The following is a 27,967-nucleotide window of genomic DNA, read 5'->3' as shown; positions in this document are numbered from 1 at the left end:
ATATTTTTCATAAAACGGGGGAGTTAATCCAAGTTTTTAATGGGGGTGAGATAACAAAAAAATACCCCTTTTTGTTGGCACTGTCTCACACTAATAATGTATTGTGTATATTCGTCATTTTAAGTAGTAAATTTATCCGAGTTGTTTCCCTTGCACCAAGCTTATTAAAACAAACGCTTTATATGTCTTACCTAATTTATTTGCTCTAGTTCTCATCAAGTTGCAAACGAGAAAGCGTCTACGTAGTCGTTCGATCTATTAAAAATAACAGCTAAATTTCCATCACATCATACCTTACTGTCATAAACAGGGAAAACACTTTCCATAATGATATAGTACTTGATATATAAAAAAGATTAAGATGTCTTTTGTCCATAGTTCTGTTCTGCTGCTAAACAACAACAGCAGCTACAACATCAACAACAACCAGCAAGTCGCCCAATTTCGGGATGATATCAGGCAGGAAACATATCTAGTGTTTTCCTTATCTTCAATTATTGTATTTTGATTCTGATATTTCTAATAATTCTTCTGCTATATAGCTCAGTTTGTGATTTACTCCAGACATACATTGCACACCCTTCCCTTATAATTAAGATAAGAGACAGAAAGACTGCAGGGTGACAGGAACAGCAGAGTCCAGGAATAAATTAATTTTAATATTTTAATTTTATCCCTCTACAGTCTAAGTTTAGTTTTGTTTTTCATATTCTTAGGATTGATAAAATTATAATTTCTAACATAGATACAAGAAATAATACATTTCTAAATCTCTCAGAGAGATTTATGCAGTAGTGATACGATGAAGTAGTTGTATGCTGTCAACTTAATGTGACAGTCCCCTGAAGGGAATAACACTACTGTTGGTTAGACCTAGGAAGCAGTGCAGCTTCCTAGGTCTAACCAACAGTTGTGTTATTCCCTTCAGGGGACTGTCACATTAAGTTGACAGCATACAACTACTTCATAGATACAAGACTAGAAATTTGTTGAGAGGGAATAGTACTTAACTGATACTTTAATTTATTTACAGATTATTATATTTTATTTACAGATTCATATAAACAACATACAGAGGTTATAAGTTTTTGAGTTTTCAGCAAATTGAGGTTGATTTCAATGTAGGTTTAATTCCCAGTTGAGCTAGATCATTTCACTTACCATTATACATATGTATGTTTTCTAGATATAACACACAAGACAGAGATGAATTCTTTCAGGCTGACTTGACCTTTCATTTTTTAAAAATAATCATTCAGCTTTGTTCCTGTTTGCAAGAAAAGAAAAACATCCTGTAAGCCTTTGTGAGTTACTCACTGTTGAAGATTTTGTCCTCAGGTAAGTGAGTCAAGATTAAATCAACCTGGTAGAATCTGTCATTCTCCAGTCTCTGTTCAGAAATCATAGCTATGATATAGAAGTGAAATTAACTGGTTTAGCTGCAATTCAAACATACTTTGGAACCAGCATTAGTCTCCTGAAAATTTGTCTCTATTTCATGTTGTTTGCGTGAAGGGGCATGGCCTAGAGGTTTGGGTGTTGCATTCATCATCACAAGATTGTGATTTTGACTCTGAGACTGGCAAAACACTTCATTTCATGTTGCTCCAGTCCACGTAAATGACTGACCCTGCTACAGATTGGCATCTTGTTCAGGGGGAATGTTGTTCTACCCACCTAGCCTGTATATATAGCATAATTTGAAAGCCAAAACAAAGAGAGTAAGTATACTGTAACCAACAGTGCATAACTACAGTGATGTTGTTTGTATGAATGTGTGTAACATTAAATCTTTGGTTACCATATTTCTGTTGAGGTACTCTTCCTTTGTTTCAATTAATTTTGAAGATAATTAAGGATTTAATAAAATAACTTCATCATTATGAAGCTAGTGTCTGGAATGTAAATTAACATGAAACTTTGGTGGTTAGTTTAAGTTTATATCTTCTATCTTTTACTAGTTTCAGTATTTTGACTGTGGCTATGCTGGGGCACTGCCATCAAAACTTATTTTTTTAAGCCTAGTACTTTAATGGTATTGTTTGCCAAACCACTAAGTTAAGGGGATGTAAACACAGCAGCACCAGTTGTCAAGCAGTGGTGAAGGGACAATCAATAACAAAAAGACACACACACACACACACACAATGGGCTTCTTTCAATTTCTGTCTACCAAATCCACTCACAAAGCTTTGGTCAGTCTAAGGCTATAGTAGAAGACACTTGTTCAAAGTGCCACACAGTACTGAACACAGAACCATGAAATTAGGAAGCAAACTTCTTACCTCATGGCCACATCTGCACCTATTTCACTTTAAACTAGGAAATTTACATCATAGAAAAGGGTAAAATTAATTTAAGGCGTTGATGCCTATTCATCTGACATTTGCAAATCAGGAGCTTGTAATATGATTGTATTCTCTGAATTACTTATGCTTAAGAAGAAGTCTTGTAGCTACAAAATGTTTCAATCTTTATATAGGAATCCCTCCCCAAACAAAAAATTATATTCATCATCTGTAAGTATGTGCATTTGTTTCCATACGATTATGAAGTGGAAGTGTCTAGAATACAGAAATATTTTGGCAGGAAGTTTTAAGATTGTATGACCTGCTGTGATGATGTGGAGCAGGTGTGGTTATTGCAACACCAATACAATACACATAAATATATAAACATGTGTGCGTATGTATATGTTTACAAATATTTATGTAACCACATACGTGTCTCTAGCAGACAAGTTTGATATGTTTAGTACATACATACATATGTTCATACACACATACATGCCTACATACACATACATATACACACACATATGCATATGCACACACACACAGAGAGGCATACATACATACATACACACACATACACACATAGATACACATGCACACACAGAGGCATGCATGCATACATGCATACATACATACATACATACATACATGTATGCATGCATGTCGGTCCAACCAATGTCAGCGTGGTAAAATATGTTAAATGAATGTTAAACAGATGAATATATGCAGCTAGCAGGGAGGTAGACATGTTTGAATGAATACCACTACACCTCCAAACAGATATTATTATCATCTAATAAATTTTAATTTTGTGTTTTTAGTGAATTAGATGGCTAATGGTGAATCCATTTCAACAACTGAAGACTCCATTAGTTGAAATCCTGGCTACACCTATGTAAAAATGTAATTATATAGTTATTAAAGCTTATATACTATTGCTTATACATCTATAAACATCTCCATAATTGTGCATCTATACCCTCATTCTTTCCATCTGACATAACCAATCACCAACAGATGCGTTCACCAATGTTCTTATTCCATTTGTTTGCTTCACTGATTTATTACCTTAGTATTTTATCTAGTTTCTTATAATCCATTGAGAAGTCAAAATGTTTTATAACTAATTGCTAGGCGAAACAATAATAAACAGTTTTGTTTTTCAATTTTTTTCTATTTTAGCAGCAAGTTATTGAGATATGTAGACAGTACAATTCTCTTCGGTATGCAATGATATTGACTGAGATATAGGTTTATGAAAAATGAAGCCTGTTGTAGAAAAAGCAAAGCAAAATAACAAATATAAACTGTTCACACAGAATAAATGCATAGACACACAGTCTCTTAAAGTTATTGCTAACTATAATAGCATAAGTTATTGTTGTCTATACTATGCTGTCATAAACAAAAATGTGAACCTCATATGTAGAGAATAAATCTTTCTATTTTCAGTAATTAAAATTTTGATTGATATTAGATGAAATATTAAGGTGGTGAGCTGGCAGAATCATTAGCATGCCAGGTAAAATGCTTAGAAGCATTTCATTTGTCTTTACATTCTGAGTTCAAACTCTGTTAAGGTTGAATTTGCCTTTCGTCTTTTTGGGGTCAATAAAATAAGTACTAGTTGAATGCTGGGGTCGATGTAATTAACTTATTCCTTACCCTAAACTTGTTGGCATTGTGCCAAAATTTGAAATCAATATATGGTGAATAATTTCTTCTGATTATATAATTATGTTAGTGTGGCTATATATGAAACATAATGTATTATCATATCTTGTTTGTTTATCATGTTTGTAATGTCTTTACAGGAAAATGAATAAATTAGTATTATTATTTGATATGCTTATACTATGTGCATATATGTGAGTGTGTGTGTTTGCATGTGTGTTGTGCCACACAGTATATCTGTTGATTATTATTTCCATTAGGGACACAGTAGGTCTGAATGGTCACAAAGTTCATCTCGCAATCATAAGGTTCTGGGATTGGTCCCACAGCATAGCTTCTTCTACCACAACTTCAGATTGATCTAACCTTAGTGATTGAAATTAGGTAGAAGAAAACTATGCAGAAGCCTATCAGAGGGATTGTACTTATCACACAATGTGTCATTCTAATTCTGCATAGACATAAGAACCATTAATATGGGACACATGTCCATGGAATACACAACCACTGATACACTCATATGAAGCAAGAAGTTCAAATGACTGAATGTTCATCGATAAAATTAATATAGATCCATTAACTTATTGATTTTTACTGTATGGTTATGTAATAATGCTCTATTACGTCTTATCTTATTGATCACTACAATAATAGTAATAATAGTAATAATTGCTCCTAAAATGGCCAAAGGTCTAAAATTTAGCATGAAGTGGGAGACGGGGTGGGTAAGCTGATTATCATTCCCTCTGAATACAAAATGGTACATCATTTTATTGACCCTGGAAGGATGAAAGGCAAAGCTGACTTCAGTATGTTAAGCGCTTGAATAAACACTGCCAGACATTCTGTCTGATGCCTTGATGTTTCTATCAATCCATTGTCTTAATAGTAATAATAATAATGATAATAACAATGATGATGATTATAATAATAATAATAATAATAATAATAATAATAATAATAATAATAATAATAATGACAATGATGACGATTATAATAATGATGATGATAATGATGATGATGACAAAAAAATGGTTTCAAGTTTTGGCACAAGGCCAACAAGTTTGGGGGAGTGAGTGAGTTGATTACATGAACTCCAGTGCTCCACTGGTACATATTTTATCAACCCTGAAAGGATGAAAGACAAAGCTGGCCTTGGCTGAATTTGAACTCAGAGCATAAAGATGGACAAAATGCCACAAAGCATTTTGCCCAGTGTGCTAACAATTCTGACAGCTCACCACCTTAAACAACAACAACAACAACGGTTTCAAATTTTTGCCACAAGGGCAGCTTGGAGGAGGGGATTAAGTTGATTACACCGACCCCAGTGCATAACTGGTACTTATTTAATTGACTCCGAAAGGATGAAAAGCAAAATCGATCTCGGCAGTATTTGAACTCAGAATGTAAAGATGGACAAAATGGTGCAAAGCATTTTGCCTGGTGTGCTATTGATTCTGCTAGCTCACTGCCTTAATAATAATAATAATAATAATAATAATAATAATAATAATAATAATAATAATAATAATGATAATGATAATAATAATAATAATAATAATAATAATAATAACAGACAGATCCGTCCCCTAGCGTCAACGTCGAAGCTTGTTATGCCTCACTGTTAATAAAACAAAATATAAACCGCAATGGTCATAGACCGGATTATAAAGGACCACTTACTCGGATAATGAACCAGATCCGAGACGAGAAATCTGCTACTGGTTCAAATCTTCCCGACACACAGGAGCTGGAAGCACCCCACAACCGGAATATTCCAACAGATGGCCATCCATGCTCGTCATCAAATAACCAAAAGAAAAAGAATGAAAAATGGTCTAGGGAAGATAATAAAGAAGTTCTTAGAGCCTTCTACCGTGCCATATATTTCCCTACAGATAAATCTAATACTGTACAAACCTACTTAAACTGGAGACAGAAACACCTTGCAGTAAGACCCTACATAGACAGTAATAAACTTGCCAACGTCAGAAGAAACATTATAAAAAAAAAATTACTAACTGAAATAGAGATTGACCAAATTAAGCAAGCAGTAAAGGATAAAAAGAATGAAACTGCAGCTAAAGAAGATACTACAGAGGAAATAATTATAAACCAGCCCAAGGCTGATGAAAATACAGTAATAATTGAAAGAGTTAAGGTAACTGATAGGCAAAATAAAATACTCTCTGAACCAACCATAAACACTAAGGCAGGTGAAAATCAAATAGATGAAGGAAGTCATACAGAAATCGACGCAACAGAACTACATGATCTAAAAAATCAAATCATGATTGAATGGCTGAAAATTAAAGAAACTAGTATGAATGAACGCGACACTCTCCCCAAAATTCGCAATTCTAACCAAAACCTGAAAATAATTGGTAAAATCCGCCTTGCACTTAAGGATATAATTTCAGCTAATGATGTTGATATTACAGATCTCAACCACCTGTACTATGCATCCGCAAGAATCTCAACGATTCTATGTGGTGAAAAGATTAGAAAAAGACAACACTCCCACAAAAAGCCTTCTTGGCAAGAACGCATTCAACACCAAATTAAGCTGCTTAGATCTGACATAGAATGTTTGAAAAACCTTAAATTTGACAAGAGTATCAAACCTACAAAGACCCAAAAACTAAAGAAAAAATATAACATGAAAACCATAGTTGACATTGATGCCACCATAGAAACCATCAAGCAAAAGGTATGTGCTAAAGCTGCCCGCATAGCAAGGTATGAAAAGCGTGTTAAATTCTTCCGAGATAATAACATGTTCAAAAATAACCCCAAAAATTTCTACAGGAAGATAGGGAAAACACCAGTAACAATAAAGTCTGTCCCATCAAAAGAAGAAGTGCAAGAATTTTGGAATAAAATCTGGGCAGAAGATAAAACACACAATGAAAAGGCCCCTTGGATTGATAGAATAGCTACAGACCTAGACTCCTTAGAGGAGCAAAAGTGGGAGGGGGTCAGGGTAGAAGATATAAGATCTGCTCTCAGGAGGTCAAGCAAATGGAAGTCTCCAGGAAAGGATAAAATTCCTAACTTCTGGTTGAATGCCTTCCCAGAAAGCCATGAACTGCTAACAAAACTTTACAACGATGTTTTGCAAAATCCTAGTTTGATGCCCTCTTGGCTAGTTAATGGTTTAACATTCCTGCTTCCAAAAAATGAGGAAACAAATGAACCAAAAAATTATCGCCCCATAACCTGCTTAACAACAATGTATAAGACGCTAACATCTGTCCTAACCGAGTACACCTATAGTTTTTTAATAGAAAGTAGCATATTCCCTAATGAGCAAAAGGGATGTAAACGTGGATCTTATGGTTGTAAAGATCAGCTACTCATCAATAAGATGATCTTAGAAGATTGTCACAAGCGACACAAAAACTTGTCAATAGCCTGGATAGACTATAAAAAGGCCTTTGATAGCCTACCACATAGCTGGATTAGGAAATGTCTGGAAATGTATAAAATAGCTCCTACTCTGCGAAACTTTTTATCTGTAAGTATGAGATCATGGAGAACCACACTGATGTTGAACAATGACAATGAATCTCTAAATGCTGGAGATGTAAGAATTTCATGTGGCATTTTCCAGGGTGACTCACTATCACCACTCCTCTTCTGTCTAGCCCTAATACCGCTCTCAAAATTGCTCAATGATGCACAGTATGGTTATAAAATATTTGATAAAAATATAAATCATCTCATTTACATGGATGATTTAAAGCTCTTTGCAAAAAATGACCAACAACTCAAAGGCCTACTAGCGATTGTTAAACAATTCAGTGATGACATCAGGATGCAATTTGGCCTTGATAAATGTGCAAAAGCTATCTTTATCAAAGGAAAAATGACAAATACATCTAATGTGAACCTTGACCAGCAAAATGTCATAAAAGAGTTAGAACCAGCGGAGAGCTACAAATACCTAGGGGTAATTGAAGGGGACAATATCAAGCACTCAGTGATGAGGGAAAGGATCAGAAGAGAATGTTATCGCAGGGTGAGAGCAATACTGAAGACAGAGCTGAACGCGAGAAACAGGATCGAAGCGATCAATGCTCTAGCCATACCAGTCGTGACTTACAGTTTCAACATCGTTAACTGGTCAATTACTGAAATATGTAATGTTGACAGAAAAATACGAAAACTGTTGACAATGCATAGAATGCACCACCCTAAGGCAGATATAGAACGTCTTTATCTGCCAAGAAAAGAGGGAGGTCGAGGACTACTACAGCTGGCATTATCAATGAAGGTAGCCACAATTGGCCTAGACACCTATATGAAAAACTCTGAGGACTGGATGCTAAAACTTGTCTTAAAATATGAAAGCAAGAAAGCATCTTACTCAGTAACAAAACAGGCAAAGGAATATCTAAGTGAATTCCAATTGCAACAAATTCAAGAATTAGACGAACTAGAAACACCTACAGAAAAAGCTAAGCGCTTGAAAACCCGTGCTAAAATTGCTGCCTTAGCTATTATGACTGAAAAATGGCATGGAAAACCTCTCAATGGCAAATACCCAAAGAGAGCGAATAATGCAGATATTGACAAAGCCCTTACCCACCAATGGTTAATGGCCTCTGGATTGAAATCAGAAACAGAGGGGTTTATCATAGCAGCCCAAGATCAATGCCTACCTACAAAGAACTACCAGGCCAACATATTAAAGAACGGCAGCTCCCCATTATGTCGTATATGCCAACAACAAAATGAGACCATCGATCATGTTGTCTCCATGTGCAGTCTACTTGCGCCTACAGAGTATCTCAACAGGCATGATAGAGCTGCACAATATATTCACTGGGTAATATGCAAAAACCTGGACTTGCCCCATGATAAAAACTGGTGGGAACACAAACCACCCCCAGTACTTGAAAATGATCACATTGCACTCCTCTGGAACTTCACCATTCAAACTGACAGAAAGATAGACGCAAATAGGCCAGACATCATACTGAAAGACTTCAGACAAAAATCATGCCTCCTCATTGATATGACTGTCCCAATTGATATAAACGTATCTGTCAAGACCTACCAAAAACTGAGCAAATATAAAGATCTTGAAATAGAAATTAGCAAAATGTGGAATCTGAAGACGAAAACAATACCTATTGTCATAGGTGCCCTGGGAATGACAGCGAAACGGGCTGATTACTACCTAGCTCAGATACCAGGAAACCCCAAAATGGCTGAAGTCCAAAAGATAGTGCTCATGGGAACTGCCCATATCCTACGTAAAATACTGTCCATGTGATCTCAAATTTTAAAGCAAACATAATTTTCTTATGGTTTCTTAAACATTCACTTGAACAAAACTGTACAAATCCAAATATATGGTACCCTAGGCATAACACCTACATGAACTTCTAACTTGTTGTTTCTTGAGGTCTCTGGGTGAGACTTGGATCCAACTTGTACAAATGCAAAACAAAAGTCAAACATAAAATAATAATAATAATAATAATAATCCTTTCTACTAAAGGCACAAGGCCTGAAATTTTGTGGGAGGGGCTGGTTGATTATATTGACTGCAGTGCATAACTAATACTGACTTCATTGACTCCAAAAGGATAAAAGGCAAAGCTGACCTCAGCGGATGGAATTTGAACTTAGAATGTAAAGATGGACGAAATGCCGCTAAGCATTTTGCCAGCTCACTGCCTTAATAATGACAACAACAACAACAACAACAGCAGCAATAATAATAATAATAATAATAATAATAATAATAATAATAATAATTCTTTCTGTTATAGGCACAAGGCCTGAAATTTGGAGGAATGGACTAGTTGATTACACTGACATCAATGTTTCACTAGTACTTAATTTGTCAACCCCCAAAAGGATGAAAGGCAAATTCAGTCTCGGTGGAATTTGAATTCAGAATGTAGCAACAGGCAAAATACCAGTAAGCATTTCATTTAGTGTGCTAACAATTCTGCCAGCTCGTCACCTTATTAATAATAATAATAATAATAATAATAACAATAATAATAATAATGGTATCTAATTTAGGCACATGGTTAAGAGTTTTCAGGGTAGGTGGTTAGTCTATACCATTGGTCCCAGTACTTGACTGGTACTTTATTTTATCGACCCTGAAGGTATGAAAGACAAAGTTAACTTCATGGTGATTTGAACTAAGAATGTAAAGAGTTGGAACAGATATCACAAGGAATATTTTTTACATCACTCAAACAATTCTATCAGCTCACCACCTTAATAATAATAACAATAACAACATCAATAATAATAATAATTCTTTCTAATTTTGGCACAAGGCCAGCAATTTTGAGTGGAAGTTGCAAGTTGATTACATTAATCTCAGTACTTTATCAGTACTTTATTTTATCACCCTTGAAAGGATAAATGGCAAAGTTGACTTCAGCAGTATTTGAACTCAGAATGAAAAGCCAGAAGAAATGCTGTTAAGCATTTTGTCAGATGTGCTAATGATTCTCCCAGCGTCAAGCTGACAGAATCATTAGTGTGTTGGATAATATAAAAATAATAATAATGAAACTTTCTACTACTGGCACAAGGCCTGAAATTTTGTGGGAGGGACTAGTTAATTACATCAACCCTAGTATTTAACTAGTACTTATTTTATTGAGCATGAAAGGAAGAAAGGCAAAGGCAACTTTGGTGGAATTTAAACTCAGAATGTGCAGATGGATGAAATGCTGCTAAGCATTTTGTCTAGTGTGCTAGCAATTCAGCCACATTGCTGCATTAACAACATCAACATCAAGCAATACCGACCAACTCCACCTACCAAGAAAGGAAGATCGCAGAGGATTACTAAACACAAAAGACACTGCTATTACTGTGATACTGAGTCTGAAAATCTATGTTGGGCAGAGTAAAAAAAGAATACTATGAGGAGCCAGAGATACCCAAAAAGTGACTGAAACGATAGGAAAATTCAAAGAGAAAAGGAGGAACAAACAAATAGAAAGAAATGGAACTACATGGCCAATTCATGCAACAAGCCAAGAATATTGGAAGTAAAGATTGCTGGCTCTGGCAGACGGACAGGAACTTGAAATGAGAGGCAGAAACACTAATTATAGCCACTCAGGAACAAACCCTTAGAACAAATCTGATAAAAGTAAATAAAGTTTAAACTCAGTCAGACAGCAGATGTATAATCTGCAGAAAGGAAATAAAAGTATCAATCGCCTTTTGAGTGAGTGCTGTATACTAGCACAAAAAGGCGTATGAGTACAGACATGATAGTGGAGGCAAAAGAGTGTATTGGAACGTTAGCCAAGTGTGTGGCTTCAAAACAACAGAAAAGGGGTATGAACACAAGCCAGAGGCTGTGATAAAAATGAGAGTTTCAAGATCTTGTGGGATTTACCCACAAAGACTGACCATACAATTAAGGAAAGAAGATATGATCATAGAGGACAAAATAGACAGTGTAAGATTGTAGATTTTGCAATGCCCTATGATAACAGAGTTAATACTAAAAAAAATTGTAAAAATAAGAAATGTAAGGATCTGACCAGAGCTGAAGAGACTGTTGAAGATCGAGACAACAATTATTGCTGTAGTAATTGGTACACCTGGCACAACACCCAAAATGCTACCTAAAAGACTGAAAGAGATTGGAATTGAAATGCACATTGTTGACCTGTGGAAAAGTACCATCCTATATTCTGAAAGAATCTGAAGGAAGATTATTGAGATTTGAGGAGACTTGTCACCAAACCTCAAAATAAAATACCGAACTGAATTAGCATGCTCTAGCGTATTAATGATGATGATGATGATGATGATGATGATGATGATGATGATGATGATGATGATGATGATGATGATGATGATAATAATAATAATAATAATAATAATAATAATAATAATAATAATAATAATAATAATAGTAGTAGTAGTAGTAGCAATAATGATAATAATAAGGCAATAATAATAAAATGACATGACAATGTGTCAAGAATGAGCTATTGGGAGCTCTGTGGAAATCACGGCCTACAAAGAGCAAAGACATGGTATGAGAAAATTCCAGGAGGAGTTACCAAGAATGAAAATTGCAAAATCCTGAGGGATGCAATGATTCGGTGTGATCATCTGACTAGACATTGGAAATCGGACACTGATGTAGTGAATAAAAAAGAAAGAACATGCATGATAATCGACATAGCATGTCCTGGTGACAACAGGTTCAAAGAGAAAGAAGAAAAACTGAACAACTATGATGATTTGAAGTGGGAAATATGAAGGTTGTGGTCAATGAGGAGAGTAGACGTGATACCAATAGTAATTGGCACCCTTGGGAGTATCAGCACTCAACTACTAACATCGCTCAAAAAAACTGGTACAAATGTAAAGGTAGAATACCTACAAAAATCAGCATTGCTTGGAACTGCAAGAATTCTTCGCAGGGTTCTTGAAGCATGACGAGTAAGCCAGTGTCATCTTAGTCTGCTGGCTGTGGACAGCTGATACCTTCCATCATACCCAGCAAAAGCTGAGAGTTTTCATCAAATAGTGATAATGATAATATATTATTGAGCAAATATTCTGCTCAGTACCATAGATTTGCTTGGCAGTTGCTTGACCGTAACCAGTAGAGCATGTCCATAAGTGACTGATGATATGTGCATCTTTGATCACAAGCAGAGGTTGTGGGGGAGCATCATAGCCATGTGTCGAGAGGAATTCTTTGGGGTTTGAGTAATACACCTCTGGAAATACAGGTGTTTCATTTATCATCCTTAAACCTTATTCAGGGACCTTTTCAGTGGGATGTGCAACTTGACCTGAAGAAAGTTCTAACAGGGCCCCATCTGCAAAGTCATGCACTGTTTATCTTGATATGAGATCACTACATCATGTGAATATGGATGTGGTGCATGTTTCTGATGTGCCCTTTCTGGATATGTAGTCATGATGGGTATATTAGGCTTCATATATTTGTACCCCAGAGTCACTTTGATGGCAAGCACTGCTCTCTCACTCAAGGCAAATAGACCAGATATAGTTGTCAAAGATCATGAAGAAAAAAAATGCTTTCTAATTGATGTATCAATACCAGCAGATGACAACGTCTCTCTAAAAGAAATGGAAAAACTTTCAAAATACAAAGACCTGGAAATAGAGGTAACTCGAATGTGGAATCTAAAAACAGAAACAATTCCTATTATAGTAGGTGCCTTAGGTATAATAAAAAAATATTCAGACAAATACATAACAAAAACACCAGGACTTACAAATATATATAACATACAGAAAATTGCACTACTGGGCACAGCACACATCCTACGCAAAACACTTTCAATACAGTAACCATAAGAACACCACAGCAAACCACAGCACATGCCCAAGGCGCACAGAGCTGCGCTCGGTAGTGAAGTGAAAGCACGTTATAAAAATAAAACTACTGAACAATAATAATAATAATAATAATAGAGCAAAGGGATTATATGTCTATGTAACTTTTACTCAACCAAAGTTGTTTTAAAAGTTTAGAATAAGTATAAAATCTTGGAAATTCCAATATATTTTCATGAAGATGTGGCTTTATTCATCATTTTTTATTATTGCTATTAACTACACAGCCATTAACAGAATGAATTTTAATTCACTACAAGTTTCCATCTTTGAATTGATTATTCCTGGCTCAATTCAACATGTGGTTCTTGCAGTCATAAAGAATGCATCTAGAGATAAACCTTTTTTGCAATATTCATCTACTTAAGTTATGCATATTAATTATGTGTGTAATTTTATCAATAATATATACTGATCTTAGTATTAATTATAAAATTTATTGGAATTTTCCATGTTTATAAATTTGTTGCCTTTGCTTTGCTTTTTCTGAATGCCTTTGCTAACAAATCTACAAGTCATTAATAACTACTTTAACACATAAATCAGAATTTCAAATATATTGATAAACAGTAAGAGATAAAATATGTATTGATCTTATGGATTTTTTCAGCTATTTTTTTAAAGTTTGGAAGAGTAACTGTACATATTACACATATAACTTTATTGATAACATTCTCTGATCTTACTATCAGTTACACAAGTTATTGTAAGCATAACTTATATATATATATATATATATATATATATATTCACTGTTGTGTCTGGGGAGAGTCATTCTCTTTTAGTGCCTTATAATTTAACACACTCACCAGTAAAATTTCTACTCATTTCCTTTATTTTTCTAAAATTTGTTGCGTCTTGCAACATTTTCAATAGTTATTGACTCTCAACAACTATTGAAAAGGTTGCAAGATGCAACGAAAATTTTAGAAAAATAAAGAAGGAAATGAGTAGAAATATTACTGGTGAGTGTGTTAAATTATAAGGTACTAAAAGAGAATGACTCCCCCCAGACATGACAGAATATGCTTCAACACACAAACTCACATAAAGAATCTTGCAAACCAAATCCCAAAACGAAATATATATATATATATATATAGCAATTAGAAAATGGAGGAGAATATGCGGTACCCATCGACTTGTAGACAGTGCATTCTGTTGAATTAATTAACTTAATTTGTAACTAAAATGACAAAAGCCACAATATACAAATGCTTATGACATACCATGTTATATTAACAATCGAGGTTACAAATATAAAGTACATTAGGAATTTGAGAATAAACAGAAACTTACAGCTGTTTCGGCCTAGCGTTGGCATATTGTTTTTGTATCTGTTTTTCAAGATCCTTTATGTGAAATTATGTGTTGAACAAATTTTGTTGTCTAGGGAGAGTCATACTGCCGTAATATCTAACACACACACCAGTTCAATTTCCACTCATTTATTATTTATATTTTTTCTTTCCAAAATTTTTGTTGCTTTTGCAACTTTGTCAATGGATTCAGTCCCACTGCGTGGCACCTTGGGCAAGTGTCTTCTACTATAGCCTTGGGCCGACCAAAACCTTGTGAGTGGATTTGGTAGACAGAAACTGAAAGAAGCCCATCGTATATATGCATATGTATATATATATGTGTGTGTGTTTGTGTGTCTGTGTTTGTCCCCCCAACATCGCTTGACAACCGAAGCTGGTGTGTTTATGTCCCCGTAACTTAGCGGTTCGGCAAAAGAGATTGATAGAATAAGTACTAGGCTAACAAAGAATAAGTCCTGGGGGTTGATTTGCTCGACTAAAGGTGGTGCTCCAGCATGGCTGCAGTCAAATGACTGAAACAGGTAAAAGAGTAAAAGAGAGGATGTTGACTCTGTCCATTATCTGATCGCAGCTCCAATAACGATAGAGTCAACATCCATTGATAAGGTTCCAAAAGCAACAAAATTTTGGAAAGATAAAAATACAAATGAGCAGAGATTGAACTCGTGAGTGTGTTAGATATTAAGGCAGTATGACTCTCCCTAAACACTATATATATATATATATATATATATATATATATATATATATATATATATACATATATATGTATGTGTATATATATATACATATATATGTATGTGTATATATATATACATATATATACATATATATGTATGAATATATGTATATATATTTATGTATGCATATATATATGTATGTATGTATGTGTATATATATATATATATATATATATATATAAATATATATATATGTATGTATGTATATATATGTATGTATGTATCATCATCATCGTTTAACGTCCGCTTTCCATGCTAGCATGGGTTGGACGATTTGACTGAGGACTGGTGAAACCGGATGGCAACACCAGGCTCCAGTCTGATTTGGCAGAGTTTCTACAGCTGGATGCCCTTCCTAACGCCAACCACTCAGAGAGTGTAGTGGGTGCTTTTACGTGTCACCCGCACGAAAACGGCCACGCTCGAAATGGTGTCTTTTATGTGCCACCCGCACAAGCCAGTCCAGGGGCACTGGCAACGATCTCGCTCGAAAATCCTACAGGAGCCAGTCAGGCGGTACTGGCAACGGCCACGCTCAAAATGGTGCATCTCATGTGCCACCCGCACAAGAACCAGTCCAGGGGCACTGGCAACGATCTTACTTGGCTTGCCGGGTCTTCTCACGCACAGCCCATTTCCAAAGGTCTCGGTCCGTAGTCATCGCCTCGGTGAGGCCCAATGTACGAAGGTCTTGCCTCACCACCTCAGCCCAGGTCTTCCTGGGCCTACCTCTTCCACGGGTTCCCTCAACTGTTAGGGTGTGGCACTTTTTCACGCAGCTATCCTCCTCCATTCTCACCACATGTCCATACCAGCGCAATCGTCTCTCTTGCACGCCACAACTGATGCTTCTAATGTTCAGCTTTTCTCTCAAGATACTTACACTCTGACGGGTATTCACATTGACATTACACATCCAACGGAGCATACTGGCTTCATTCCTTGCGAGCTTACGTATGTCCTCAGCAGTTACAGCCCATGTTTCACTGCCATGTAGCATGGTTGTTCGTACGCATGCGTCATACAGTCTGCCTTTTACTCTGAGTGAGAGTCCCTTTGTCGCCAGCAGGGGTAAGAGCTCTCTAAACTTTGCCCAGGCTATTCTTATTCTAGCAGCTACACTTTCAGCGCACCCACCCCCACTACTAACTTGGTCGCCCAGATAGCGGAAGCTATCGACTACCTCTAGTTTTTCACCCTGGAATGAGATAGAAGTTGTTTCCTGTTTGTTTGCAGTCTTTATTGCACCTGAACATCTGCCACAAACAAAAACTAACATGCTAGTTAACCTGCCTTTGATGTTGCTGCACCTCTTATGTGTCCATAGCTTGCACCGGGTACATCTTATAGAGTTACTACCTACTCCTTTTCTACATACTGAGCAGGGCCATCTACCTGAAGGGGTTTGTGTTTTATCTACCTTCCTACTTATTAGGATTTTGGTTTTAGCTAGGTTGACTCTAAGGCCCTTCAATTCTAGACCTTGCTTCCACACCTGAAACTTCTCCTCTAGTTCTGATAGTGACTCCGCAATTAGGGCAAGGTCATCAGCATAGAGGAGCTCCCAGGGGCAACCTGTCTTGAACTCCTCTGTGATTGCCTGGAGGACTATGGTAAATAATAGGGGGCTGAGGACGGAACCTTGGTGGACCCCTACCTCTACCCGGAATTCATTGCTGTACTCATTTCCAACCCTCACCTTACTGGCCGCATCTCTGTACATGGCTCGCACAGCTCTCACTAGCCATTCTTCTATCCCAAGTTTCCTCATTGACCACCAGATAAGGGATCGGGGGACCCTGTCAAAGGCTTTCTCCATGTCAACGAAAGCCAGGTACAGAGGTTTATCCTTGGCTAGGTATTTCTCTTGCAACTGTCTCACTAGAAATAAGGCATCAGTAGTGCTTTTACCTGGCACGAACCCAAACTGCATCTCATCTAAATTGATTCGCTCCCTAATTAGTTGGGCTATGACCCTCTCTGTAACTTTCATAACCTGATCTAACAGCTTGATGCCTCTGTAATTATTTGTATCTAAAGCGTCCCCTTTACCTTTGTAGCAGTTGACTATGATGCTGCTACACCAGTCATAGGGTATGACTCCTTCGTGTATCACCTGGTTCGTAATACGGGTGACTAGGCTATAGCCAACACTGCCAGATATTTTGAGCATCTCTGCAGTGATTCCTGATGGGCCGGGGGCTTTCCCGGTCTTCATACTCTTAATTGCTTTATCTACCCTGGTACTATCAACTCGGATAGCTGGTCCCTCTATTGGGTCGACATAAGGCAGGCTCTCTTTCTCCCATTCATTCTCTTTATTAAGCAATCTATCGTAGTGGCATCTCCAGACCTCTTTCTTTGCATCCTCATTTAATGCAAGCGTACCATCATCCATGCGAACACATTTCTCTCCTACAACATCACTATTCTCTCTCCTACACTGTCTTGCAACCCGAAATACCTCGAGTCTTTGGTCCTCACGGCGCAGAACATTGGCAAATCTTTCCTTATCTGCTTCCCCTCTGGCTAAATAAACCTGTCGCCTAGCCTCCCTTCTGGCACATTGGTACAATTCCCTGCTACCACCGTTCTTCCAGTCCTTCCAAGCTTGTTTCTTTTGTCTAATAGCCCTGTCTACCTCCTTGTTCCACCACCACGTTACTCTGGGTTGGGAGGGGACCTTACACCACCCACAAATCTGGTCGGTGGCTTTCAACAGGTTGTCCCGCAGAAATCTCCAATTGTCTTCCACGTTGTATGATGCTATATCCCCTTCTATTTCGTTAAATGCTTCAAGTAACTTGTCTCTAAGTCTCTGTCCGTTTGCAGGGTCTTTAAGCTTCCACACCCTTCTTCTCCAAGCCTGTCTAATTCTGGGCACCCATTTTGCCTTGATCCCAAAGTCGCTAACTACTAATCTATGTTGTGGGGTACATTCTTCGCCAGGGTAGGTTTTGGCATTTATAAGCCGCCCTCTTTCCCTATTTCTGGCGAGGATGTAGTCGATTTGGCTAGAGTGTCTGCCGGAGCGGTAGGTGACTAGGTGACTGGCAGGTTTCCTGAAGTTGGTATTGCAGACTATAAGATTGGTTGCATCACAGAACTCCAGCAGTCTGGTTCCCTCCTCGTTGCGGGAACCGAAGCCATAGCCTCCATGTATGCCATGGAAGCCCCCAGCACGACGTCCGACATGACCGTTGAAGTCTCCAGCCACAAAGAGAAGGTCCCTGTCACTCGTCGACGAGGTAGTTTGCAAGAGGGTGTCATAGAATTGGTCTTTCAGACCATCTGGTAGCCCAGGTTGAGGTGCATAGGCTGAGATGACAGTAGCTAATCTATGTATATATATATATATGTATATATATGTATGTATATATATATATGTATATATGTATGTATATATATATGTATATATATATATATGTATGTATGTATATATATATATGTATGTATATATATATATGTATGTATATATATCTATGTATGTATATATATATATGTATGTATATATATCTATGTATGTATATATATATGTATGTATATAGATATGTATGTATGTATACATATATATTTGTATGAATGTATATATATATATCTATATATATGTATGCATATATATATATGTATATGTATATATATATATACATATATATATATATATATATATATATATATATATATATACATATATATATACATATATATATACATATATATATATATATATATATATATATATATATATATATATATATATATATGTGTATGTAAATATATATGTGTGTGTACATATATATATATGTATGTATGTATATATATATGTATATATATATATATATGTATGTATATATATATATATATATATATATATATATATATATATATATGTATATATGTATAGTATCTTGGGTACAATTCTAGAGTTTAAGGTTACCTAACTTAGTCCCTACTCTATGAAGAAGTCCTGAACTGAAGAGTGGAGATTTGCAGTTGGTACTTGGCAAAATGTGTAAAAGATGCATACTTTGCAACAAAGATTGTTTGGAGTGAAGAGGTTAGATTTAAATTAAATGGTATAATTAACCACCACAATTGCACCCACTGGGGACTGAGAAAGCACATACTATGGAGAAACATCGTGCTAAACTATCAGGAGTTACAGTATGGCGTGGCTGCTCATAAAACGATAAAAAGAATTAATTGAACCATTCTTTTTGTATGGCATTGTGACTGCTCCCTTTTACTTGGATTTGCTGCAACAATCAATAATCTGTCATGCCAAGTATTCAAGAGGAGTTTGAAGATGTGGAGTTTTGTTTCCAACAAGGTGGGACACCCCCCCCATACTATCATAGCAATGTAAGAGTATACTTTGAAGACATTTTGCCAATCAAGTGGATTAGATGGAGAGGTGCAGTAGAATGCCCTCTGTGTACACTGAGCCTCACAGTACTAGACTTTTTTGTATGGGGATACTTAAAAAATAAAGTTTATGGTATGAAACCTGTAACGGTCAACGAATTGAGGGCAACCATTGAACAAGAATGTGCTAAAATACCTTATGTAATGTTGCTTGATGTTTGTGATTCTATTGCTTCATGTTGTAATCAGTGCCTGGACCAGAATCTCTTTGAAAACAGACATTGATAAAATAGCTAAATTATGTTTGTAGATTTTATTAAATTTTGAAAGCAAAAGTTTTAAGACTGATCCTTCTGCTAGTGTAAAGCACTCATGGCAGTGTCACATAAAAGTACCCATGCAGTGCTTTGTAAAAGTGCCTGTACGGCGACATGTAAAAAGCACCTGTGTGGCATCACATAAAAGCACCCATGTGGTACCACATAAAATTACCCATGTGGAGCCACATGAAAGCATCTGTGCAGTGCCACATAAAAGCATCTAGCATACTCTGTAAAGTGGTTGGTGTTAGGATGGGCATCCAACCATAGAAACCATGCTAAATCAGATTGGAGTCTGGTGCGGCCAGCTCAGTTTACCAGCTCTGGTTACACCATCCAACCCATGCCAGCATGGACAATGGACGTTAAATGATGGTGATGATGATGAAATATATTTTAATAAATCTTGTCTTTATATTCATTTAACGTGTACATGCATTTTTTGAGAACTCCCTGTATATGTATGTTAATGTTTTTGAGATGTAAACAAAATATTGTTTACTACAAGGTGAAAAAGAACTTTCATTTTAAAAGCATGTATAGAAGACAGAAAGCAAAAAGCATTGAGATAAGCTATAAGTACTTTGTTATGAGATGTAATGATAGAAGAAATTATTGACTTCTTGCTTTTACAACTACTGCAGTACCACCACTATAATAATATTTTGTTTTCATTTCAGTATTTCATATAAACCATGATGATTTCTTTGAAATTATGCTGTAATTCTCTATATTTAGTAATTTACCTATGAGAAACAACTCAATGGCCCATACATCATCATTTGATCTGTTAGAAATAGCAGTTTAGTCTACCTGAAATCACACCATACTGTCTTAAAAAAACTGAAAGGAAGTATTGACAAATGTTGTCCTAGATGTATGTGGTTGAGTTTTAGAATTGCTGTCCCTGGAATCTTTTACCTCATGGGAAAGGGAAAGAGTATGGAAATGGGGAGTAAAAATATAAAAAAACTGAAATTTTTGGAAAAAATGTTTTAGAATCATAATTCCCATTATATGAAACATCAATATACTAAAGAAATGTAAAAAAAATCAAGTCCTTTCCCTTGAGGTACAAGACTTTAAGGGTCAGTATTCCGGAGCTTTACCTAATATGCTTAGAAGCAAAAAGTAGATAATGATAACAATCAGAATGGTATTGATGACTTTGTGTAACAGAATTTTCATTTTTTGTTTGTCTTTGGTCAGTAAGTGTTATTTCATATTTGCTTCTATCTAGAAATCAATGGCAATGATTACTTTTCCCTTCAAACTTTGTTTTTGTGACCTAGACATCGATGTTTTGAAACTGACTTATTTTCCATTACATTTCAAGCAGATTTAGCATTGAGTTACTGAAGCAGAAATATCGTTATAGCAAATATTCTGCTCAATAGCACAAATTTGTTTGTCATTTGCTTGACCTTAACCACTTGAGCATGTCCTTTAGTGGTTGAAAATATGTGCATCTCTGATCATGAGCAGGAGTGGTGGGGGAGTATCATAGCCATGTGTTGAGAGGGATTTTTTGGTGTTTGAATAAATGTAACAAAAGCAAAGTTTGAAGGTAATATTAGTCATTTTCCATGCTTTCTAGGGGTAAGCAAATAGGAAATAACAGTTGCTAACCAAGGACAAAAATCGTGTTACACAGTGTAATTGAATTGGTTATTCAGGGTTGAACTGGAACCAAACAATATGGGATAATATATCGCTGGATTTCTTATATAAACTAGGTGGCAAAGGGTTATCAGAAAAATCTATAAATAGGTTCTGTGACAAAATAAGTTTGGTAAATGTTATTCTAGCAAAGAAAAATAAAATTTACTGGTTGAAGCTAGTTAAAAGTGTTAAAAGCTAAAGACCAGAAACTACTAATCTTTCTATGAGTTTCCAGTGCCATTTAGACTAGGAAATATATGCTTTGTTGTTGTTGTTTCATAATACCAGAGCTGATGAATCAGACCTAGGGTAAACTATAACAGCTATCTTTTGTTCATCTCCTCAGACTGTGCTGGTGCAATGTAAAATGCTTTTGTGCTGGTGCCACATAAAAGTCACTCATGGTGGCACCAGAATCACATAAAAAGCACTCATGCTAGTACCACATAAAAAAAGACTCATGCTAGGGCCATGTAAAAAAACGCCCAGTACATTCCATAAAGTGGTTGGTGTTAGGAAGGGCATCTAGCCATAGAAACCAAGCCAAAACAAATGGAGCCTGGGCAGCTTTCTGACTGACCAGCTCCTGTCAAACCATCCAAACAGATGTTAAATGATGGAAAACAGATGTTAAATGATGATGATAATGATGATAGGCTTGTCCAGAACACATTATACAACATCTCCTTTAAGATGGGCGTGATTTGGGCAAGATTTAGTTGCTATTAATATTAGGTCAGCAATCAGATTAGCAGCTCCAACATTAGTTTGTGCTTTGTTGTCATTGAATAAAACCTATGATCAAAATATTCCAGCAACAACAATCTAAATTATTTTTTTCTGAAGACCCAAACTACATATCCAGTTTATCTGTTTAGATGGTAGGGACTAATTTGAGGGAAATTTGGTTGCTATCTATTGCAGGTTGAATTACCACTTCGAGGCTCTCTTGGTGGCTTGTGTTTGTTGTTGTTGATGTGTTAAATCTATCACTGAATTGAATGCTTGCCTAATTTAAGGAATGTTAGCGCTCTCCTAAACAACATCTGTTTTTTATTTCATGGGAAACAGAGAATCATTTAAAAATGTTTAACAGCTGGAATTAATGAATATTTTAAAATGTCTTGATTGTTCTAACAACATTGTATACTTCCACTTCATATAGATTATAAGTCATACAATTCATTAATTAGCTGGTTGACCATATATCATAGGTTTACTCAGGCAGAGCTGGTCAGGACTGTTGTAATACCTTAAACCCAATAGAGGAAACTTATTGACAATTAATAAATGTAGGATTATGAGAGAGGGGGGGGGGGCGAGAGAGAGAGAGAGAGAGAGAGAGAGTACGAGCAAAATTTAATATATGTAAAACAAGGTATAGACATGGGTGTGTGGTGAGAAGTATGCTTCTTACTACATGGTTCCAGGTTCAGCCCCACTGCGTGGCAATGTGGGCAAGTGTCTTTAATTATGGCCTTGTGAATGGATTTGGTAGATGGAAACTCAAAGAAGCCCATCATATATAAATATATATAGGAGTGGCTGTGTGGTAAGTAGCTTGCTTACCAACCACATGGTTCTGGGTTCAGTCCCACTGCATGGCACCTTGGGCAAGTGCCTTCTACTATAGCCTCGGGCCGACCAAAGCCTTGTGAGTGGATTTGGTAGACGGAAACTGAAAGAAGCCCGTCGTATATATGTATGTGTGTTTGTGCATCTGTGTTTGTCCCCCCCACCATTGCTTGACAACCGATGCTGGTGTGTTTACGTCCCCCGTAACTTAGCGGTTCGGCAAAAAGAGACCGATAGAATAAGTACTAGGTTTCCAAAGAATAAGTCCTGGGATCGATTTTCTTGACTAAAGGCGGTGCTCCAGCATGGCCGCAGTCAAATGACTGAAACAAGTAAAAGAGTAAAAGAGTATATATATATATATATATTTATATATATATATATATATATATATATATATAAGAAGAAAAAGAAAATGGAGATTGGGAAGTTAATAATTGTTTATTATTAACAGCAAATTAATCATCATCCCTTACAGCTGTTTCAATTAATACTTAGTAAAAATTAAGTAAATATTAAATTTATATGACCTGAGCATAATATCTTCAGAGGGGAAAAAAAAAAAACTTGAATGTTTTATATGTGTTTATGGATTCATTCTGCTATAATGAATCCATAAACACCTATAAAACATCCAAGGGTATATCTATGTTTCACGAAACTGCTTTGGTATGCGATCTATGCTTTATATTGTGATCTACAATTTGGAAAGTTATATTTATAAAGAAGAAGGAAAACACCTGTATTGGTTTCGAAAGAATGTCTGCTTCATTCTAATTTCAATTTCATAATAAATGTATAAAAATTTTAATTATCGATTTGCCCATAAAATTAGTAAGCTTGTTTCAAATTGGCTTCAATTTTATATATTTTTAAATAAAGGTATGAAAATGTAAGAATGTTTTATTTACGGAAATAAAATTTGACTCTTGTAGATCACGTTGGCTACGTAGATCGCATACCAAAGTACCACCTATATATATATTTATTTATTTATTGCCCACAAGGGGCTAAACATAGAGGGGACAAACAAGGACAGACAAAGGGTTTAAGTCAATTACATCGACCCCAGTGCATAACTGGTACTTATTTAATCAACCCCAAAAGGATGAAAGACAAAGTCGAACTCGGCGGAATTTGAACTGAGAATGTAACAGCAGACGAAATACCGCTAAGCATTTCGCCTGGCGTGCTAACGATTCTGCCAGCTCGTCACATGATGGGCTTTGTCAATCTCCATATGAGTTCTCCTTTCATCTTTTAATTGTTTCAGTCATCTGACTACAGCCATGCTGGGGCACCACCTTGAAGGGTTTAGTTAAATAAATTTCCATCAGTACTTGTATGTTTTTGTAAGCTTATTCTATCAGAAGTGGAGGTAGAATGGCCCAGTGGTTAGGGCAGTGGACTCGCGGTCATAGGATCGCGGTTTCGATTCCCAGACTGGGCATTGTGAATGTTTATTGAGCGAAAATACCTAAAGCTCCACGAGGCTCCGGCAGGGGATGGTGGCGAACCCTGCTGTACTCTTTCACCACAACTTTCTCTGACTCTTACTTCCTGTTGCTGTCGTGCCTGTAATTCAAAGGGTCAGCCTTGTCACACTGTGTCACGCTGAATATCCCCGAGAACTATGTTAAGGGTACACGTGTCTGTGGAATGCTCAGCCACTTGCACGTTAATTTCATGAGCAGGCTGTTCCGTTGATCGGATCAACTGGAACCCTCGACATTGTAAGCGACGGAGTGCCAACGACAACAACAACAACAACATTCTATCAGAATTTTTTTGCTAAACCAGTATGGAGATGTAAGCAAGCCAACACCAGTTGTCAAGCAGTGGGGGTGAGGACAAACATAAGTGCATACGTGCGCGCACACACTCACACACACACACACACATACACACGGTGGGCTTCTTTCAGTTTCTGCCATGTAGTGGGACTGAACCCTGAGTCATGTGGTTGGGAAGCAAATGTCTTACCACACAGTCATGCCTGCACCAATTGTTTACAAAAATTTAATAATTTTAATTGCTATTATTTCAAGCATGTATTGTATGTCGCAGCAATTGTAAAATAACTTGTTGCATTTGTGTGACTAGCTGGTTAGTCGCAGTAGTAGTTTACTAGAGCTGTTGCTATCATTTTGATGGTGATGGTAATGAAGGTAATGAGGAAGAAAGAAAGCCTTGTTTTTTGTTGATAGTGGTGAAGGAAAGCCTTGACTCTTTATGGCAAAGAGGCAAATAGCCCCAAGCCAAATTGGCTGAGGGTTAAAAATATGTTAATCACTAAGTTGGTTGCCAACTGCAGGGAATGACCTGGCTGTTTCAATTTATATTGTGGAATTTAAGCAAAGGATCACTAGAGATAGCAGTGACTCATCTCCCTGCCAGAAAATCAGTGCCGGGACAGGCACTGGTGTCATGATTAGCCAGTGAGCTTGTTAACAAAGCCTATGTGAGAGTTTCTCTTGTGGTATCTACTGTAATATAGTTTTTTTCTAACAGTACATCCACATTGAAGTGGGGGTAAATATTACCTCTCGGTATTAATACTGCCTCTGTTGCTAATGTATATATTTTTAACAAGCTCAATGGTTAATCACAACACCAGTTTGCAGGAGTAGGTAGATGTGATACATGATCAGAGTATACATCTCATGGGCTGTTCAATATGTGAATGTGTAATGGGTGTGTGAGACAGTAGTAGTAGCATTGTGTATATATGTGAATAAATATTGGTTTCAAATTTTAGCACAAGGCCAGCAATACCAAGGGAGGGTTTTAGTTGATTACATTGACCTCAGTGTTTAACTGGTACTTATTTTATTGACCCCACAAGGATGAAAGGCCAAGTCAACCTCAAAGGAATTTGAACTTAGAATGTAAGGACAGAGGAAATATCGCTAAGCATTTTGCCTGATGTGCTAACAATTCTGTCAGCTCACTGTCTTAGATGAGTAAATATTGAAGTGTGAATATAAAGCTGAGTCAGCTGAGGAATTTTCAATGAATGGAGCTGAGAAGAAAAGCTGTTATTTTCATTCCATGGTAAAACAAGAATACTTCTGTTAATATTTGCATATGGTTTGGTAGTGCCTAGGAGGGAGTGCAGAGGCCAAGTCTATCTGGTGATATGAACATGAATACCTGTTATGGGCAAGAGATAAGTTGGATAGTGAGCCAAATAAAAGTTTTTCTATACTATCCATAATTATAGCAAGGTTGCATAAAATATTGACTAACAGTTAAATGAAACAGTGCAGACAGTATACTCAGGAGAAAATGAGTCTGTGTTAGCAAGTTGATCAAGTTAAGCAAGATTGACAGCTAGGGATGTGAACATTCTTGTCTTTATAAGACATGGCTTAAAAATCCAACAAATGGAAAGCAAAGCAGCAGTGCAATGTGAACTGTTGCTAGATGTTGCAGCTGACAGAAACAAAATTGTGAATTAAAGCTTAGAGTTGATGGAAGCAGAAAGTACAGTAGAGGTTGAGTATACACTCAGTAACCAAAAGCATCCATGTGCAAAACAGGAAGCAAAAAGAAAGGATGTGTAAATTAACTATGTAAGATGTCACTGAATTATGGATGGTATATAGACAAAAGGATGGGGTACAGTAGGAAAACCATCAAAGTGTGTGTGACATGCTGAGGAGGGCTTGATGCAAGTTTGAGAAGAATGTATTCTAATAATGCAAGTCTGCGGGAATTAGCAGATAGGATCCCAGCAAGGTTTTTCAATTCCGCAAGTAAGACACCAGTCATAAAAACAAAATTAAATCAATGTTTCCCAATATAAGGAGAGTCAAAGACTTGGAAAACTGTTTTAAGAAGTCTACTGTATTTAGTTACATCTCAAAGTTCTAAGTTGACTTTGTCACCACTCTGATGTCAACAAGATAAATACTTATAAATATATTCTGGATTAATTTAATGAATTATCTCCTACCTTCCCTTTGTCTTTCTCTGTCTGTTTCTCACAGTCTTCTTTTGTATGTTAGTTTATCTGTCTGTCTCTATCTCCCTCTCTTGTAAAGGTTGGCTGAGTGTATTTTGAAAAGAAACCAAATTTACCATAAAGTAAATGAAGTTAGCAACTAATAACAAAGCAATCCAAGTCACGTTGTGAATGGAATTGTCTGAATGGAAACTAGAAAGGCTGTGAGCTGCAAGAAACAGAGTCTATTTATTCCATAGTTTTAACAAAAACTACAACAAAAACATCAAACAGAAACAATCTTTGCAAATAAAAATGTAACACAATAAACAATGGAAACACCACCATTAGCAACAACAATAACAACTAAAAACAAACAATAAATGATCTGATGGGAAGTTTAATGTTATTGATTCTGTTAAGTTATGTACATGTATGTAATATTGTGTGTATGTATTTAATGTTATTCTTTTACTTGTTTCAGTCATTTGACTGTGGCCATGCTGGAGCACTGCCTTTAGTCGAACAAATCGACCCCAGGACTTATTCTTTGTAAGCCTAGAACTTATTCTATCAGTCTCTTTTGCCGAACCACTAAGTTATGGGGACATAAACACACCAACATTAGTTGTCAAGCGATGTTGGGGGACAAACACAGACACACAAATACATACACACACACATT

General features: G+C 36.4%; 1 long non-coding RNA gene across 1 annotated transcript; it reads left to right on the top strand.

Annotated features, from left to right (window-relative positions):
* The first annotated feature begins 1,214 nt into the window (after positions 1-1,214).
* On the top strand, positions 1,215-3,556 carry LOC106880616 (uncharacterized). The gene is made up of 3 exons (XR_001410762.3): positions 1,215-1,338; positions 3,116-3,197; positions 3,477-3,556. It is a non-coding gene; the product is annotated as an uncharacterized LOC106880616 (long non-coding RNA).
* The last annotated feature ends 24,411 nt before the right edge of the window (positions 3,557-27,967 follow it).

This window comes from Octopus bimaculoides, chromosome 15 (genome assembly GCF_046866305.1).
Source record: "Octopus bimaculoides isolate indiv1 chromosome 15, ASM4686630v1, whole genome shotgun sequence".
Lineage (NCBI taxonomy): Eukaryota > Metazoa > Mollusca > Cephalopoda > Octopoda > Octopodidae > Octopus > Octopus bimaculoides.
This window is presented reverse-complemented; position numbering and strand designations above follow the sequence as displayed.